A 15,239-nucleotide genomic window follows, 5' to 3' on the forward strand; every position below is an offset into this window, starting at 1 on the left:
GTACAGCTATATGAAAAAATGGACCCATATTGGTTTTGGTCCCATATTGTCATCCAAATTTAAAAAGTGTTCAATGTTTTAGTTCGAGTGGTCAACTGCAACTGTGTGGAAATTGAGTTACTAGATTTGAACTGAAATCGGGTGGTACCGCTATATGGGGGCTACATTCTGTTTCATGTCAATAGCACATTTCAAATTGCTTTTTGTTACTTCAATTTAGTCGATATCCGTGGAATAACCTCGGGAAAGTTTATATATCTTGGTTTGTAATTTTATAAAATATTTTTCAACAGAAAGTTTGGCTTCGATAACGTACCGTTATAATTTTTTTATAACCTCCACCATAGTATGGAGGGTATATTAAGTTTGTTTTTCCGTTTGTAACGCATTGAAATACTCATTTGCGACCCTATAAAGTATATATATTCTTGATCAGGGTAAAATTCTAAGTCGATCTGAGCACGTCCGTCCGTCCGTCCGTCCGTCTGTGGTAATCACTCTAGCATCTACAAAAATGGAGATAGGACGCTGAAATTTTGGGAAAGTGCGTCTTTTGTTTGCAGGCAGGTCAAGTTCGATGATGGGCTATATCGGTCCACGTTTTGGTATAGCCTCAATATAACGGTACCCACCGATTTACGGTATTTTGACGTTTTTAGGTACATTTTTAAACCGATTTGGCTATAATTTGACATTTAGGGTTCTTAAGTATCAATAAAGATATATAACAAAAGTTGTGGACATAGGTCCACCTTTTGGTATAGCCCCCATATAACGGTACCCCCCGATTTGCGGTATTTTGACGTTTTTAGCTACATTTTTAGACCGATTTAGCTATAATTTGACATTTAGGGTTCTTAAGTATCAATAAACATATATAACAAAAGTTGTGTACATAGGTCCACCTTTTGGTATAGCCCCCATATAACGGTACCCCCCGATATACGGTATTTTGACGTTTTTAGCTACATTATCAGACCGATGTAGCCATAATTTGACATTTAGGGTTCTTAAGTGTTAATAAACTTATATATTAGAAGTTGTGGACATAGGTCCACGTTTTGGTATAGCCCCCATATAACGGTACCCCCCGATTTGCGGTATTTTGAAGTTTTTAGCTACATTTTCAGGCTGATGTAGCTATAATTTGACATTTAGGGTTCTTAAATGTCAATAAACTTATATAACAAAAGTTGTGGACATAGGTCCACGTTTTGGTATAGCCCACATATAACGGTACCCCCCGATTTACGGTATTTTGACGGTTTTAGCTACATTTTCGGACCGATTTGGCTATTATTTGACATTTAGGGTTCTTAAGTGTCAATAAACATATATAACAAAACTTGTGGACATAGATCCACGTTTTGGTATAGCCCCCATATAACGGTACCCCCGATTTGCGGTATTTTGACGTTTGTATCTACATTTTCAGACCGATTTAGCTATAATTTGACATTTAGGGTTCTTAAGTGTCAATAAGCTTATATAACAAAGTTTGTGGACATAGGTCCACGTTTTGGTATAGCCCCCATATAACGGTAGCCCCCGATTTACGGTATTTTGACGCTTTTAGCTACATTTTCAGACCGATGTAGCTATAATTTGACATTTAGGGTTCTTAAATGTCAATAAATTTATATAACAAAAGTTGTGGACATAGATCCACCTGTTGGTATAGCCCCCATATAACGGTACCCCCCGATTTACGGTATTTTGACGTTTTTAGCTAAATTTTCAGACCGAGGAAGCTATAATTTGATATTTGAAGTTCTTAAATGTCAATAAACTTATGTGACAAAACTTGTGGACATAGGTCCACGTTTTGGTATAGCCCCCATATAACGGTACTCCCCGATTTACGGTATTTTGACGTTTTTAGCTACATTTTCAGTCCGATATAGCTATAATTTGACATTTAGGGTTCTTAAGTGTAACTAAACTTATATAACAAAAGTTGTGGACCTAGGTCCACGTTTTGGTATAGCCCCCACATAACGGTACCCCCGATTTACGGCATTTTGACGTTTTTATCTACATTTTCAGACCGATTTAGCTATCAATGGGCATTTAGGGTTCTTAAATGTCAATAAACTTATATAACTAGTGGACATAGGTCCATGTTTTGGAATAGCCCCCATATAACGTTACGATTTCAGGTATTTTGAGAATTTTACCAACAAGTTTTAACCGAATTATCTGTAATTTGAACATTTGACATTTGAAATTCTTAGTGGTCACCACACCTCTCCACCAAAAATTGTCAAGAAAGCCCCCATATAACGGTACCTCCCGATTTTCAGTAATTTGATGATTTTAGTTACAATATTAAACCGAACTAGCAGTAATTTGACATTTGAAGGTTGTAGTGGTCACCACACATCTGCATCAACAATTTTCAACATAGCCCCAATATAACGATACTTCCCGATTTTCGGTACTTTGAGGATTTTACTTAAAATGTTTAACCGAACGTAGGTCCATGTTTTTGTATAGCCCCAAAACAAACCTCCCGATTTTCCGTACCTTAGCTTTATTTTTTGGACGAACTTTCTGTAATTTGAAATTTAAAAGTCAACAAAAATTCTGCAACAAAAATTGTTCATTTTAGTTCATATTTTCGTATAGCCCAGATACCTCCGAACTAGCTGTTAATGACATTTGAAGTTCCCACGTTATGTACCGATTCTCGATATTTTGAGGATTCTAGCTAAATTTTTTAACCGAATTAGGAGTTATTTGACATTAAAGGCTCCCATCAAAAACTGCCAACATAGGCCCATGTTTTATTATAACCCCAATATAACAGTACCTCCCAATTTCTATCCCACCAAAAATTGTCAACAGTTAGATATAGGCACCATAAAAAAGGGCCTCCCGAATGAAGCATTTTATGTACATTATCTGACATTTTAACGTACTCACTTAAAGTTGGGGACAGGAATGAATATTTTATGGTGGAGGGTATGAAAAGTTCGGCCCGGCCGAACTTAATGCTTTTTTACTTGTTTAATTTTCTTTCAAAAATCCCAAAGTTTGTACGGTTTAAATTGTTTCATCGGATAGCACATTTTTTAATAACTTGAGTAAAAATGTAAATTTTTAATGCTACTGTTACGATTCTTTAAAAATGGAATAAATAAAAGCTATTTCAAGTTTAAAACGCTAAAATTGGTCTAACTATGACTTTAATACCGGGGAAATAAAACCTTATGAAAGCTGTGGACTTTAATTGTCTATAATACGTTAACAATTTTGCATAAATTGACAGTTTCTTCTTAGAGTTAATCATTAAAATATGAGGTGATGGTTATTGCTCAGAAGAAAAAACGAGATCCTTCCCATACACAGAAAGAAAATAGGTTCGATTTCTTACACAGACATAAACTGGAGATAACCTTAAATTTTGTACCGCAATATTTTGTACTTTCCGATTCCATGAGGCGGTCACATCGGCAATGCAGATGGTCTATTAAGTTCTACTCTTCCAGGAGAACCAGGAAGTGAAAGTTTCTGCCATCGAGAACCTGCAAATAATGTTTTTTTGTTTTTGCCTCAGGAAATGTCTACTGGTTTTTCGTTATAATATTCATTATACCTGCCACAGAAATTCCACCTAGTTTCTTTCTGTGTATAGGCTCAGACTCAAATCAATAACAATCACCTCATATTTTAATGATTAACTTATCTTAAAGCCATCATTGACCCGTATTATGGAATAGAATTCGTAGGAATTTGAAGTTTCTCGATCAAAAATACCCAATTTTCAGGAGAATTTCAAGCTTATTTTGCACCATCTCTCCTCATTCCTTCGTTTTTCTTTAGTTTTTTTTTTTTTTATAAAACTAAGAAGAAACTGTCAATTTATGCCAAATTGTTAACGTACTATAGACAATTAAAGTCCATAACTTTCATAAGGTTTTATTTCCCCGGTATTAAAGTCATAGTTAGACCAATTTTAGCGTTTTAAACTTGAAACAGCTTTTATTAATTTCAATTTTAAAGAATCGTAACAGTAGCATTCAAAATTTACATTTTTACCTAAGTTATTAAAAAATGTGCTATTCCGATGAAACAATTTAAACCGTACAACTTTTGGGATTTTTGACAAAACAACACAACAACAACATCCTAATACACCTGAAGATCGGCTTTACCACCCGTGAAACGTAGTGTAATGGTTGGATGCGTGGGACTTCGGTAGACTCCTAATTTTTCAATGTATCTCTAACGGCCTTACAGCTCAACTCGAAAGAGAATTAAATATCACTATAAATGGCCTTCGCCTTAATAAGGCAAAAATAAAAAATAATTTCATCATGAGCCAGGCTGGGATTCGAACCTGGGTCTCCGACAACTGAGTGTCAAGGTTGCCGGCGTCTTAGCGTTCTAAGCCACCATCAACTTGTCAAAACTTTAGTAGACAATAATTGATGATCAAATCAAAAAATAAAAAAAAATCTTCTGATATAGAAGAGCAATTACTAATGATGTAGGAATAAAACTTACCGTAGTATTTGTGAACATTGAAAAATGGGATTACCAAGCAAGACTATAGGAAAAGTTTGGAGTTTCAATTAACTGACATTATTTCGCATATAAATTTATCTAATGAAGTGCGATATATATACTAGTTTCTAAGCTTTGCCTTCGTCTGCCACAACAACAACATCCTAATACACCTGAAGATCGGCTTTACCACCCGTGAAACGTAGTGTAATGGTTGGATGCGTGGGACTTCGGTAGACTCCTAATTTTTCAATGTATCTCTAAAGGCCTAACAGCTCAACTCGAAAGAGAATTGATTAAAAATTAAAAAAATTATAACGGCACGTTATCGAAGCCAAACTTTCTGTTGAAAGATACTTCATAAAATTACAAACCAAGATATATAAACTTTCCCGAGGTTATTCCACGGATATCGACTAAACTGAAATAACAAAAAGCAACTTGAAATGTGCTATTGATATGAAACAGAATGTATTGTCATCCAAATCTGAAAAGTGTGTAAAGTTTAAGTTCGATTGGTGTGGAAATTTAGTTACTAGATTTGAACTAAACGGACACCAAAGCAAGTTATATATAAAACACTGTAAAAACAATGTAATAACATCTCTCACCATACAAAAGCTTATTGGTTTTTAAAACAATTTTGAAAAGTGAAAAACAAACAATTGATTTTAAATTTAATATAGTGTTGGTAAAGTTGATGTTTAATTTTTTTCTTTTTTCCTTTCATAAATTCCATGCATTCTTTATTATTCTGTGGGGCTTTGGTGGCTTAAAAACAAATAAAACCGAAAATGGAAATAGTGAAGGGAAAAATGTTGGTCAATGCATTACAAACGAATATTTAAAACACAATTCTCCCTGCAGGGCATTTAATAACTAAACCAAAATTATGTAGCTGGTGGAACTGCAAAAAACTTGATGTGTTTTTACAAACATGAAACTGTGTCAACTAAACTTAAGGAAATCTTTTATGTTTCAAATACATGGCTACTTATTAACTTATTTCTTGGATACAAACTTTTTATGTTGCGAATTCATTTTATGTGAAAATAAAAATGCCACACAGTTTTATATAAATAATATTTACTTCCAAAATTATAAAAATTTTTTCAATGACCCTTTTCTACGTTTTACCTAATATACAACACTACATATGTATGCAATTACATAACAATATGTTCATCTATACATACACATGTATTTTGTGCGCCTCTCCACCATAATCGAGTGAATGAACTGCAAACAGTGCAGTTACAGCCATTGTCAAAAAAAAAAAAAAAAAAACCAAAAGGAAAAGGAAAACAGGAATGACAATCAAAATAATCGAACAATTTCAAAAGAATGACGGATATCCTTTTAAAGTTTCCGGTGACAGCAGAGTCTGAGAATCACACATGTGGATAAATACAATAAATACGCTTTACAATAATTATATGCATACACAAGAACATTTAGACAGCCTAAGCCTACGACAAGTGGTATAATTTCTTCTTTCACACAACGACATGCAAGGCACGGCTAGGCAGTCAGTCAAACTGAAGTTACAAACAAAAGCTCAACAAGTCTTTTTAGTTATAGGGTTATTGTTGAGAGGTTTTAATTTTTTAGAAAGTTGTCTTAGATTGATAATAGGCGATTTATGGAGGTGTATGCTACAGAGGAGGCGCTCGAATCGTATTTAATATATCAGTGGTGTCAACTGGTAGAATATACGTATTGCTGGAGGTTGTGAGCTAAATGACTCCAGGAAATATGACCCCAAAAGAATTTTTTTTGTAGAGATATTGACCTACTTTCTGAAAAACAATTGAAAAAATCGATCGATTTTTTACAAAAATATTTTCACAATTTAAGAAGATAAAGTTTTTCTAAATATATTCAAATACTTTCTGAAAAACGAAAAGCGCCGCAGGCGAAAATATTTTTGTAAAAAATTGAGAGATTTTTTACAAATATATTATTACAATTTAAGAAGATAACAAGATTTTGTAAAAATATTCAATTACTTTCTGAAAGTGAAAAGCGCATCGGGCTTAAGTATTCATGAACAAAATCGCCTTTTTATACCCTCAGCCTTTAGGCTAAAGAGGGTATTTACACCTTGATACGACCAAAATGTGCCTCATCGAAATAATGGTTTTAGACCCCAAGTATGTTTGTACGATATCCGTTTCAGACAATTTTGAGTAGATGTAGTAATGTCCGTCCGTCTGTCTGTCTGTCTGGCAGGCTGGTGCGCACGATAACTCTCGAACGGATCAATCGATTCGGTTCAAATTTTGGGTATCGAAATATTTTGTCCAGATTCGATTTAAGTTCGAAGATGGGCCATACAGGTCCACTCCTTCAAGTACCTCCCCCACAAATGTTCAAAAATTGTCGCAAAACTTGTGCGCACGATAACTCTTGTAGGGAAGAACCGATTTGGACCATACTTTGCACATTATGAAATTTCTACCAGACTTAGATGAGGTTCCACGCAAAATTTCGGAAAAGTTCAGTTTAGGACCTGCTCTCGAATCGCCTTGGTTTTTGTTGTAACATATTGTTTTCACTGTCCCCTATACGAAGGTACAAGTTTCCTCAGGGGCAAGTCCATACTTCCTGAAAAATAGCCTGAAAGTTGAAAAACAAACCCTATGACACAATGTTTATGGGTGGAAGCGCAAGATAATTCTCGAACGGAAATGCCGATTCCGGCCAAAATTTGGCCTTCGTAATATTGTTTCCAAACTTACTTTAAGTTCGTAGATAAGCCATATCGGTCCACTCCTTTCATTTTGAAGTTAAAAATAATCGTTGGGAGTTATGTCCTCGATTTTTTGGGTGTTATGTCCGCTTTGATTTATGGACATCACTCCAAATGTATTTTGGTAGTTATGTCCGCAAAGCGCAGCGGACATAACGCCCAAAATCAGTTTGGGAGTTATGCCCGGGCACCGTTTTTCACATGGCTTAGAAAAATACGAATGTTTTACTCACTCCGAGAGACACAGAATATACAACCAAAATACGGGATATTTTATTGATCATATTGTATGAGACCGAATACCTGGAGGTTAGACATAACATGTTTGTAGGCAGGCACTTTATTCGGACACCAGCGGTCAATTGCGTTTATTCTGAAAAGAGATGTAAACGGGGTAGGAAAGGAAAGACGAAGGACGGGAATGAAGTGGGAGGAGAGTGATAAAACAAAGAGGTAGGGAAGAGAAGGGTTTGGGTAAATTGTATTTCTTTAGTTTAATGTGACCCGACACATAGTCACTTTAGACTCCTGCAATAAGATAGCAGCATCTACACGCAAAAAAAATCGGCCTCTCTAACATATGTCCCAAACATATTTCGCAGCAAACATATATATGTTTGCAACAGTCCCAAACATAATATATGTTTGGGTCTGCAAACAAATATATGTTTGGGTGGAAACAAATATATGTTTGGGTGCAAACATATATATGTTTGGGTGCAAAGATATTTATGTTTGGGTGCAAACAATTTTATGTTTGGGTGGAAACAATTTTATGTTTGGGTGCAAACATTTTATATGTTTGGGTGCAAAATATACAAACCCAAAAGGCACAAAAAAAAACAAACACATGCACCAGTGAGCGCTTACTAAGAGCAAGGGAGCGTAAAATTCAATGTAAAACACTTTAAAATGTGTGCTCACTTGCTCTCAGTAAGAACTCACTGGCTATCTCCATAGTATACACACAAATGTTGAGGTTGTTTATTGGAAGGCAAAAGAACAACAAACACATAGGTACATACAAAATTCCAAAGAAATACATAACACAATTTAATAAAAGAAAAACTGATTGAAATAAATTGTAAATAGTCACACTTTTAAAAAGAAAAAATATATAGAAACGTAGTTGAACGCATCTCCTTTGTTGTGAAATAAAACAAATTGTCCTCATAGTTGAAATCATCAGCGGGGAATCGGCATCTAGAATCAAATGATTATGTAATGTAATAATAAATATGGATATGCCATATTTCAAATATACATAAGTATGTATGTAATTACCAATATTAAATGCGATTTCTTCCTTGTCCAATAAAATAATTCCATTCAACTTTTCGATTCAATTATAAAATGTATTGGGCATTTAATTTACTAAAAAGCACAATTTCTTTAAGAAAACACAAAACACTAATTTATTCACTCACTTTACCGTCTTGACTCTACAAAGGCATCTAAAACACTGAAGAAAGAAATAAAATATTATTCATATCATTTCTTCTTTTCTTCTTCTCCTCTCTTGTTTGTTAACAACAACAAAACAAGAAACACACGAGTTTGTCGCATACACGCCACCAAAGCCCCCTTCTTCGCTTCTACGTATTCTATTATACAATACACACAACTCTTCATTATAAAACAGCAATCCACAGCCGCGAGAGCACTGTTATTACTCTCGTTGACAAACATCCTCTCTCCACACATGAAAAAAATGTTCTAACATAAAAAATATGTTGGTACCCAAACATATCAAATTGAGATATGTTACAAAATGTTTGCATCCAAACATTAATTTGTTTGCAACCGGTCCCAAACATATATTTGTTTGGATCCAAACATATTTCTAACATAAATTTTTCTGCGTGTATAGAGTATAGATAAGAGAGAGATATAATGGTTAGAGATGGATGGATATAGATCTTACCAAGTTTTCGCGGAATGAAGCAAAGCGGTCGGTTAACACAGTCCTTTACCCGAAGGCCTGAGGACTGCCAGTTCATCTTATATTTAATAGTGAATGATCCTGACGCCTTTTGGAGCAACCTGGTTATCCACATATACCGCGACCATCCTATCTGCAATGTCATTCACTTCAACTAGAGATTCTAAGATTATGTGTTTGTGTTCGTGTAGAGATTCTAAGGCTTTCAGCATTGCAAAAACTTCGAAACGAAGCTTTCAAGACGTTTATAATATCGTCACAGTAGACGAATTATGGATTTACCTATAGATTCTATTAGAATGTTTATGGAAAAATCTCTTCGAAGCAAATGTGCGCCTGTTATTTCGGCTATGTGGCGGCTATTCCGCTTGAGCAAAGTAGGACAGTCAATTCTGAGTGGTATACCACATTTTGTGTTTGCCTGAAGACTTTGGAGAAATTCGAAAAACCAACAAAAGAAGACGAATCATTATGCAGCAAGACAATGCGAGCTTTAATACATCCATTCAAACAAGCACCTTTCTGACCGTACAGAACGTGGAATTGATGAGCCATTCGCTGTACATCTCACACCTGTCTCCCAATAACTTCTCTTTATTTCCAGACATGAAGAAAAAAGTCGCCAGATAATGCTGTGGAAGCGTTTAAATTACCATGTTTTGAAGGTGTCCCATTCGGAGTGGAATAAATGCTTCAACAATCGGTTTGAGCGCATGCAAAAGTGTATAAGTCATAAAATGAATTTTGATGATAAATATTCGCGTTTTCATTATTAGGCCAAAAACCTTTCTAGTAGCTCTCGTACTAGTGGCGGTAGCAGCTGATTACAAGAGATTTATGAATTTACAACATATGAACATGAATCCAGTCGGTGTTCGATGCTATGAATATTAAATCAAAGAGTATCATTCAAATGAAAATGTTGTTGTGCTTTGGTATGCGGAATGTGAATTTCAAATCAAACAATTGCCCATGGGTGAGGATTTGATATTTCTCCCTAAAAACACAAATACCATTTGGGATCACAAATATACGTTCCAAACTTGTTTGTGTTGATTTGTTTGGAGAATAGATGTATTGTTGTTTGTTTTCATATGAATATAAATGCATGAGAGAAGAGTATAGCATGAACCTTTCTGTTATTGGGGAACGAATAAGTACTGCAGCGTTAGGGAAGAATTGGTATAGTTTATTAATAACAGTACATTTGTGAAATATATATTCAAAAGTATTTTCAATATTAAAAAAAACTTTTTAAGAAGGATATATGTATATGAAACTCTTAAACTCTTTGATAATATTTTAAAAACTTTCACCAATTAAGCTAGCAACCAAGGGCGGGATTCTCGTTCTATGAAAATTTAAAATGAAAAATATTTGTGAATTAATTCTTTTTCATATTGAGCTGTTTTGACCTAATATGTATGTACATTGAAAAATTAGGAATTCCCTGAAGTCCGACACATTCAACCATTATGCTACGTTTTACGGGTTGTTAAGTCCGATCATCAGGCATACTAGAATGTTACTTTATTTTTGATATTTCTGCAGATACGACTTCGGGCATTTATGGTGACTATATGTATGTATGAATGTAGAATATCTTTAGATTAAATATCGAAAATGTTTTCATCCCCAAACATTTTTTTCATCGCAATCATTTAATATGGTCTATCAGATACGAAAACATTTGTTTTCTAAGAAAAATATAAAATATTTCCGATTATGCAAACATTGACAGCAAAAAAAAATCGTAATTCAATGCAAAATAGAAATTGGCATTGACATTGCTATTGGACAATAAGATATTGCAATTCCTAGTAATAATGGTTGATGGCTACTGTCTTCAATATACTTTATTTTCCCACTTTTAATGTCATTTCCGTTTAATAATGTCAGTCATCGTTTGGATGTAAACCACTTCAAACCCAGACGTAACGGTATGTGCATTACATTGGATCAGCTAAGTTTGCTGTGTGAATTAAAAAGTATGAATGCAAAACTTGGCATAGATACATATGTACATATACATATATAACGCGAGTATTTGCTTACATCTCGAAATGAACTGAACTGTAGGGAATTTGAACAAGTAGGAAAGTATCAGTCAGCCTACAAGAGTTTGTTAGAGTGAAATCAAAAAACCTTAACTTAGTCTATATAGATTTGCAAAAATACCATTTAAGGAACTCAAAACCATAGGCGATACGATGAATAACTCTTGCGTAGAGACTCTGGACCTACCAACAGACATACTCTCACTATGGGGGATGAGCACTTATTTACTAGGAAGGGAAATTAGCTAGCTTTTTACTCTACACAGTTTCTGCTAAATTGCAGAATGCTTAGAGATGGGAAATGGGCAAATACCCATTAAAATAGTAAAATTGGGTACAAATGGGTAAATACCTAGGTATTTACCCAATATGTGAGTATAAACTACAGAAACTAAAATCATCCAATTGGAAGCGAAAACGCATTCTGAATGCTCACTGCCTAGATGTCGCAGTAAGTATTCGAAACTTCAATGGTAAATAAAAATGTTCATTTGTTGATCAGCTGCGAAAAAAAAGTGATGGTTGATAACACTATGCAACACTAAAAATGCAAACAACTTCTAGTATGTATTTTTTGAAAGTACATATTTAGACTACAAAAACCCTAGTAGGGTTTTGTCCTGTCGGAACCAGTTCGGATTTTATGGCCTCAACCAAACCGGGCTAAATCTACACTTTTTTGCATTTACCAGGCCTTTATCTCAGAAACGAATAGGAATTTGGCTTTCCTGTCTTTAGCAATATTGTAGCCCCAAACTAGTAGAACTTATCTTTTGAAAAAAACCGCATACTAGGGCATCAAAATCTATAAAATATAGAAAATATTACATAATTTCTGAAATTGTGGTAAGTATCGGCTAAACTATTGGGAGTTGAACCAAGTAACCTTTTGCAAATATCTTCCAACTAAAGTACTCAACAATTCTTTAGAACATTCTGAAACTCTAAAATGCTTACTTCATGTTGTTTCAGCGGTATTTTGCATCATATCTTTTACGACACGTATTTCAAACACAGTTAACACCAACAGTTTATTCTCGCATTTCGGATTTCACTACATTATTGACATTTTTTTAAATCGTCGTTGAAAAATGTACTGAAAACAACGGCATAGAAGCATTCTACAACAATGACATGTTCCGAAGAGTTTTGTATTACATTCCAAACTCAATATTTAACCATGTTTAGATGGGACCATAAAATCCGAGCTGGATCTGACACAACAAAACCCAAATAGAGTTTCTGGTCGTTTGGGTCTGTACTTTCAAAAAATCCTCAGTTCGAATTGTTTGCACAAGATCACCTTAAAAATGTTGCACAGTGTAATAATCCTTTAAATAGCGCCGATATGCCAATCTCAACCATCTGTCTGTACTTTCAAAAAATCCTCAGTTCGAATTGTTTGCACAAGATCACCTTAAAAATGTTGCACAGTGTAATAATCCTTTAAATAGCGCCGATATGCCAATCTCAACCATGGCTTAGAACATTGTTGATCTTATTGTACTTACGAAGCCGGGCTTATTGGTGGAAATATTGGATATGCTATAACGTTACGCTTTCATAATTTAGTGTAAATTGGAGGTCTATTCTGATGGATTTTCCAGATCCGATGATATCGTCAACCGTAGGTTTTAGCTGCTCACACCATACGCTATACAACAATATATGTATATTCAATGGGTAGAAGATTTACATAGTGGCATAAAACGCTTTGTCCCCTTCAGTGTACACGGAATATGGTAGACTGAGGTTCAAACCATTGTATGTGTGCTTTTAGGTCATGTTTAAATTTAGCCTTCTGCGAGGTTAACCTTCGTAAGATGATTTATTTGACGTACAAGCAATGGAATTGACATTTGAAACCCAGTGGGTTTGTTAAATCCGGTTATATATAAACGTTGTATTAACTTTGATAACACCGGTCAACGCGACTTTTGTTTCCACTGAATTTTTTTTCGTTTCTAACTGATATTCGTTTTCGTTTCTAACTGATATTTCCACAAAAAATATTTGTTTGTATCCGAAAATAACGAATTTTGGGTAAAATTCGTAAAAAACAATTTTGAGCTATTGATGGAGAAAAACCGCGACCGGATTTGAAAATAACTCGCCAATTTCAGTTCAAAAAAAAAACGGTGGAAACATTAAACTTTTTCAATTTTGTTGAGCAGTTTAATCGACTGATGCATGTTACCTAATAGTGTATTGCGACCGGTCTTGAATAGCTCGCCTTGTTATTAATCTGCTCATCCTGTCTTTTTATACCCTCCACCATAGTATGGAGGGTATATTAAGTTTGTTTTCCCGTTTGTAACGCATTGAAATACTCATTTGTGACACTATAAAGTATATATCACGAATATTGTCAATTATTTCATATTCCGTTTCCGAAAAAAGGGATAAATTTTTTTCTCGCTACATCAACGATTTTTGATATGTAGGTTAAGAAAAAATTCCCAGTACAAATCTGGTCGCGAGCCAATTTTTGGTTGTTGCGGACAAAAGTTATGGCGCTTTTATTTCGCTTTTTAAGAAAGAAAATATTATAAAAACGCTAATTATTTTAATGAGCACAATTGTTACAAAAAAGTTCTTTCGAAGTGACTTCAGCGAGTAGATTGCATAATACCTGCAAAATGTTACACAGAATTCGCGGAATGTATATAAAATTGATAAATTATTGAATATAAGTCAACTTTTTTCAAAATTAAGGACCATTTAGTGGTCATAAAATTACATACAACTTTGTTGTGGATCAAAACTTTACGGCGAATCAAATGAGACTACAATCATACAGATTGGTGTTATAATTTCGAAGTTACAGCCAAAATAAGCACATATTTTGGTCAAAAATGAATTTTTTATTTGACAAAATATTTTTTCACATGCATTATGTAGTAGAAAATATTGAAAAATCTATAGGAATATTTCCTTCGTTTTGCTTTAATCTTCCAATAAAATAGACGGATGTTGCTTTATTGACATTCATATTAAAGCTTTCCCATTAGGGAAGCTAATTGGGTTGATGAGGATATATGTCAAAGTTTCTGAAATGGAAATAGAGGTCAAATAACCCATTTTTATACCCTATACCACAATGTGGAAAAGGGTATAATAAGTTTGTTTTCCCAAAAATTCATGTAACGCCGCGAAATATTCGTCGTAGACCCCTCATGTGGTATACCAAACTTCATATCTCGACGAGATAAAGCGATTTAGCGATGTGTGTCCGTCCGTCCGTCCGTCCGTCTGTCCGTCCATTAAAAATTGTAATCAAGCTAGAGGCCGCAATTATGGACCGATTGTCACGAAATTTAGTATGGAGGTCGGGTTTGGACCAGAATAGAACTGATTAGTTTTTGGCGATGATCGTGAAATGTTAAAGGGATGAAATGGACCAAAAACAAAATTTTTGCTCGATTTTGTAGCCGCTCTGTAGGTCGCAATAATAGTCCGATCGGCGCGAAATTTTAAACGTAGTTTTGGTTTGAGATGAAGAAGTAGCGTGCAAGTCAACGGTATGATCGGATAATATTTAGCGGGTTAAATTGATCAAAACTTTTGTGTATACATTTAAATAAAAGTTATCATTTATCAAAAGCTAGCCCGGAAAGCTAGTGCACAGGGATAGTGGTATAGGGTATCACATGGTCGGCCCCGTCCGACTATAGTCTGTTCTTACTTGTTATTTATATGCATTTTAAAATACGTGTAAATCGCGTAATTGTCAAAATCATTTTGTCCGCATGTGATTTTCATGTATAGCAAGGCCATATCTTTTAATTTATATATATTTTTCGAAATTTACATTGGAGGCTAAGATGTAGCATCGGTTGTATCCTAGCATTAAAAAACCTATAAAATAGCTATAATTTGCGCAAAGTGCATACAATTTTTGTCCGCATCCGATTTCAGTGTTCACCATGAAAATCTATATAGATATATGTCTATTTCAAGGCGATCAATCAAGAACCGT

The sequence above is a fragment of the Musca autumnalis genome, unplaced genomic scaffold, assembly GCF_047663935.1.
Source record: "Musca autumnalis isolate F117 unplaced genomic scaffold, ASM4766393v1 scaffold_5, whole genome shotgun sequence".
Classification (NCBI taxonomy): Eukaryota; Metazoa; Arthropoda; class Insecta; order Diptera; family Muscidae; genus Musca; species Musca autumnalis.